Raw genomic sequence first — 6000 nt, forward strand, 5'->3', positions numbered from 1 at the left:
TACTGTCTGAACTTCACTGGGCGATGTGATGTACTTTATATCACAGCTGAGACATACCGAAGTCCAGCAGTTAACTGGCTGCAGGTGATGCTTTTATGTCAAGTGAGAAGATTTAATTGAAATGCAGGAGCTGGTCCCTCACGTTTCTCTTAATATTTTGCCTGCTGGCTACTCATAGGCAGGATCCTCCTGAAAAGTCTGAGCTTCAGTTAATGAGACTGACTGGTGTGCCGAGTTGTTCTGTTAGCCCTTCGGAGAATCTGAGAGAGTGCACAGCGAGGGCCCCAGCCCGTAACGCTCATGCACAAACATGCACACAGACAGATAAGAGCGGATAGCTGTGTGGGAGAGCTGACCAGCTATCTAAACTACACAAAGACCATGCTGTTTAATCTGCTCCACACATTAAAGCCACGGCACCTCAAAGCCAGACGAGTCCTTACAGCCGTGGACATGCCTCTGCCTCCCTCGGAAGAGAAGACGGCGCGGCGGTGTCCACTGCGATGCGGCCCAGAAGCTTACCGTGAAGACAGGGAGTCTGTTCGCTATGAATGAGTCAATCTCACACCAGGGATATGACAATCCGAAGAGCCCTCAAAACCAAACACAGCCCTTCAAGCGTGCACAAAGGGCTTTTCTCCATCATTAAAGACATCACACTGGTCCTTCAAATCTTTGAAATGCTGATATTGTTTTCCACAGGATTTTCGTCACGCTTTCAACACAAAGTCCCCAGAGGTGATAATAAAGGAGAGATCAAATAAAAGTCACAAATGGCATACTATTTAATCTCTGTTGATCATTAAACAATTGAAATAAAGCTGATTAGAATCTGTTTTTACAGCAACACGGAATAACTGTGGCTGTTTTAGGATTTATTTATTTGCCACTTAATTAACTATGGATGGGCTCAAAGGCAGCCTACTGCTTGAGGAGGTCCAGCTTAGAGCTCCACAAACAGCGTGTGCAAAAACAACATTAATGGCATCTATCATCAGCTACTAATTATGCTGCCCGTGGGCCTGACTGGATCCGGTTTCAGCTTTGGGCTCCAGCCACCAAACACTTAGCATTCATATTTAATCACAACTCATTATCCACTAACAATGTAGGAAGGAGACAGAGACCGCACCTGATATGGCAGACAGACACGGCCAACACACGCACCAAACAAAAATCTTACACATACACGTATTGACACCTGCAAAGACAAATAGAAGCAGCACATTAGCCGTCACCCCCCTCTTTCCCCGGTCAATGGAAAAGAGCTCTCTGCGCTTGAAGTGAGTCAACCTCTTTGATGAGAGGTAGCGCCCCAATTCGGTGCTTTCTCAGCAAGATGGTCCTTTCATGTGCGAGCCTTTTCAGCCTTTTTCTGGTTCAAAGAGCAGCAAAAGCAAACGGAGGCTAATCCTTTATCCTCACAACAACCGCTGGTTTGTTGCCGGGTTATCAGCTTAGAGTCATCATGATGTCACACTCCTCAGGTGTAAGTAGTCTGATGTGGGACATCAAATATGACTGCTGGAGCCACCTGCCCTCGTTATTGTCATCGGGGTGAAACGGAGTAGAGTGAGTCATGAGATTCACTCGTTTCATGATGGGGTCAAGTTTTCTTTGTGATTTTGCTCCGTGTGTTCGTTTGGTTCAACCGGCTGCATTCGACGAGGCTATCGGCGCAAGCCTCGCAGCCCAGCGAGTTACTGTATCTGATGTTCATCAGCACGTCCTTTCAAGTGCAGGTCTGCGCAATTTGTATTTAACACTGGTTTGAATAATTATCCAGCACTTGTTTGTCAAGGTCTAGGACTCTAGCCAGCTGAAACAGGAGATGCTCCTGAAAGATGCAGGAGCTTTTAAACAAAAAACACTGAAATATCATCTTTCTTTAAGCTGTGAATCAACACACACTCTGCTATGTATTTTCAGCTTCAGTTGCAGTTCACTAAGTGTAAATAAATCACTGCGAGTTCACAGTTACAGTTCAAAGTCATTTGTAGAAATGTAATTACCAATACAAACAACCATTTGTTTTGGATTCATTTAAATTCTAATTATTTTTGCATTTTTCTCTCGTCACACTGGATAATACGCACCCGCGCCGAATCTGGAGAGTTCAGCGTCAGTTATGTAGAATTTTTAGAGTTCGCTCTACTTGGTTCAGAGCCCAGGCATGGTTTTAGAAGTGTAAACAAAACATTTAAGAGTCATTTGACCCCTTGTGGAGACAAGTAATCAGCGTGTGACCTCAGACAGTGCCGTCTCTCATTTCTCATCACAGACAGGAGGCCAAGAGAAAGTCATCAGCAAGCACGTACGCTCATGTGCCCAGAGTATTTTCAAATACATATATATGTATGTATGTACTGGTGCACAAACACATCTATGCATAATTGTACTACAATGACAACAAATGCAGTGACCTTCTAGCAAATCCAATGAACCTTCATCAGATTTGAGCCATTACTCTTTTAAACTTTTTTATTAGACAACACATAAAAAATCAAACACAACCTTGTGATGAAAAGCAAGTAACACAATATGCTTAAGGTGTCACAAGCTATAATCCTGAATTATTCATTCGAGCAAAGCAGCCTGATAGAAAAATCAATCATTCAATCCTGATCCGATACAGGTCTGCTGAAATATTAGCTGTGGGAAAACATCATGTATCAGTCCATGAATGCTCCTTAATGTATATTCCATTAAAAATTTACGCTCTAGTCTGAGAGTATGCGCGCGGACGTGTTCGCGTGCGTGCACTTGGGGTTTTTTGTTGCGCAGAGGACAGCATTGGTCTGCATGTGTGCGCGTGCTCGAGGAAGGTGGGGTCACCACGTTCACAGTCTGAGTCTTGAGAGCCGACGGGCTGTCGTCGGGGCAGCCGGCGGACTGGAGGAGGGGTCACATGGGTGTAGTGACCTCCAGGCAGCGTTACGCGAACCCCCTCACGGACCTCGATGAAGTCAGATTGCCTAATCCGCGGAAAACAAAAGTGCAGTCAGTCAGAGCGGACAAGTCATCGAGAACAGCAGCACCACCGGTGTGGGAGAATTTCACCAGTCTGGGCCTTATGCAGCCCTTCAATTATGGGATATTGATGATGGAAAGGAGCCGGGCTTTTACACTACTAATGCTAATGGTCTCTAAGTGTTCACCAGTGAAAGTGGACTATGTGTTTTCTGTTGAGTTAAATACGATAGGCTCGTGACGACTGCTGTCTGTGTTTTGCTGTGAGTGCTTTTGACAATTGGCCTCCCAGTGTCAAATAACAATCAATGCTTGGCTGTTAAAGCAGCTGCATCTGCACGCGGGACTCCGATGTATGAAACATCTTTAAATAGGAGAGCTTCTGATAGAATAAACAAAGGATTTCTGTGTTTGCCAATATGGATGGATTATACAAATCTCCTGAAATTGTAAATCCGTCTCATGTGTAAAGCGATGGCGCTTATCTTTCTCACAATGCTACTGAGTATTTTGCCTCACTGCTCGCACGCGATTCCTATACTTTGTCTTCTGGGTGTTGTTTGGGTGAATCCCAAGTGAGAGCTATTCACGTTTTTCCCTTATACTGTGTTTGTCTGATGCACCACAGCCTACTGAAGTCTACAGTATTTACACACTGTTGTTTGTCACTCAGCTGACGATAAGCATCTCCAGCAAACTACAATGAGCATTATGAATGAGATCATCGTCCGTTGTAATCATCAGCCAGAGCACGAGACTTAACAGATAGTGGGGGGTTGGAGAGCCAGTCCACCCAGCAATACCAGTTTCTTTTGGTGGAAACCCTTCCTCCTTCTTTGGCAACTTGCCCCCCTAATGAACCCAATCCTCTTTAGATGATGTCATTTCAACAATTTTGTTGTTCTTTGTGAATATTTAACCCAGATAAGCAGCAGGCACGCATGCAGGATGAACCAAAGAAGAAGCAAGAGGATCCAAAGAGATGGGAAAGTGAGAGAGACCCGTGCTTTACCAAATTCCAGGAGTATGAGGCGACCCGGCGTTGACTGCCCCACGAGGAATCCCTTTGATAGCACTCCTATCTGCCTGGCAATCAATACGTTACACAGTGCTGATAAAAGAATATGGCTTACATCAAAGCGCACGCCTGCCACGATGTGGAAGATAAGTAATAAAATGTCAATTATTAATGGAGGGGAAGGGTCCCCTTTCAAGTGGAAGAGAATTTAGATAATGGAAATCAAACAGAATCCATTGTCTATAAATAACATCCTCAAGGCATTTAAATCCTTTCAAAATAACTTTTAAGTCACTTAACAGACACAAAGATTTCATCGCATGCAGTCGGTGCGGTTTAAACGTGAAATCCTGATTGCTTCCAAACAATATTCGCACAACAACAAAAGAAGTAACCCTTCTGCAACCTCTGGACAACATTATTCCTCAGCTGCCAGCAGTTTGAACTTATAACCTTCACCTTCCTGTAACCCCGGCATCTGTCCAGCCTAACTGTGGGTGCGTAGATCCTCTCCACACTTCACCGTGGCTCTCGATCAATATTTTTCCCTGTAGAGTGGCTTTGTTCTTTCATGTTTTGATTGTGATAGCCAACAAAGTTTTTTTTTTTAGGGGGGTTTGGCTTTATCCCACCTGACTTTGAAATTCACATTGTTTGATGCGGCTTGTCAGGTGATATGATTTATTGATCAGCATGTCTCTGATAAGAAAAAGAGATGTTGGCACTGCATTTAAGAGCCCTGCGGCTTTATTACACAATGCAAAACAGAGCAGTGTAACCCTCAACGTAGCTGCAATTTTAAATATTCATAGGAAAAGAATCAACATATGGATCAACATACATATTTTATGTTAGCATTCCCATATGGAAAAGAAATCTACTACATAGCATGCATTAAGTAAAAACTTTTTGTCTTTTCATTTTGCCCCTAGGCAGCTGCTCGCTGTCTCCTCCCTGCTGTAGTGAGGGGAAAAAGAATCAAGTATAATTCACTAATGAACCTGTCTGGATTGTTCTTCCCCGTGAAGTTCACATGAAAGCAGTTTTATTGATTTCTCAGTCCAGACCTAATAAACCGTGAAGTTTTCACTCTGCTCACGCCTCAAACCTTACCTCCCACCTCTGTTATAGCACAGGTTGTGTGAGCAAGGTTGTGACTGTTTCTACCCAGCTGGTCAATGAAAGTAGCCTCTTCATTCCCCGAAGTCTGAGAATGTATTAATGTAAAGTTTTACAATCTTTGACAAATAACAGAGCAAAAAAAAGTTACAGTGTAACTAATGCACTACAACATATCTGAGGAAGTGTTAGACGCTAAAACTAACTTAAATCCTTACAGCAGTTATCAGGTGGCTTTCTGGGCATGCTAGGGCTTCTCACTCCAGCTGTCACTGAATCCCCAATCTTCTTCTTTTCAGAGGCTAATGTGCTGACTCTGGGATTCTCCGGCTCTCAGCGGGGAGCTTCTGGCCACCTGCAGTTGAGGGAGTGTCCAGGGTTGAATATGTGGTTCTTAACAAAGGGACCTCTTTTAGGTCCATCTGGGATCTCTCATTTTCTTCCTTGCAAAAGGACAGTAGCCAGGGGAACCTGGTTTACAGCAATCTTGAGAGGATGAGTGGTGAGAGTATGTGAGTCCTTTCCATCATCATCTCTGTTACATTCAAACAAAAAACTAGCTTTTTAACAGCCTTCGCAGCAGCCACGCATCCAGAAAACATCCCCGCAAACAAAGAAAAGCATAAAAAATGTGATGTCTCATAAATGACGTTGGATGTTTCGATGGCCATAACTTACACAAAGAGTCTTCAAACAGTGCACAGTCTTAGGTGTGTTGTCAGCTGTGTGAGATTTACTGCTTTGTGTTAACATGTAGTCCTCTCTAAAGACAAAAGAATCTTTACAATTATGCCGTGCAGTCTGAAGTGCTTCAGTGTTTTTATTTAGATTATTTATAGATGTGTATAACCAGGTAAGCCCTCGATTTAAGTCTTCGTGCAAAGCAAACCGCT

This window comes from Neolamprologus multifasciatus, chromosome 19 (genome assembly GCF_963576455.1).
Source record: "Neolamprologus multifasciatus chromosome 19, fNeoMul1.2, whole genome shotgun sequence".
Classification (NCBI taxonomy): domain Eukaryota; kingdom Metazoa; phylum Chordata; class Actinopteri; order Cichliformes; family Cichlidae; genus Neolamprologus; species Neolamprologus multifasciatus.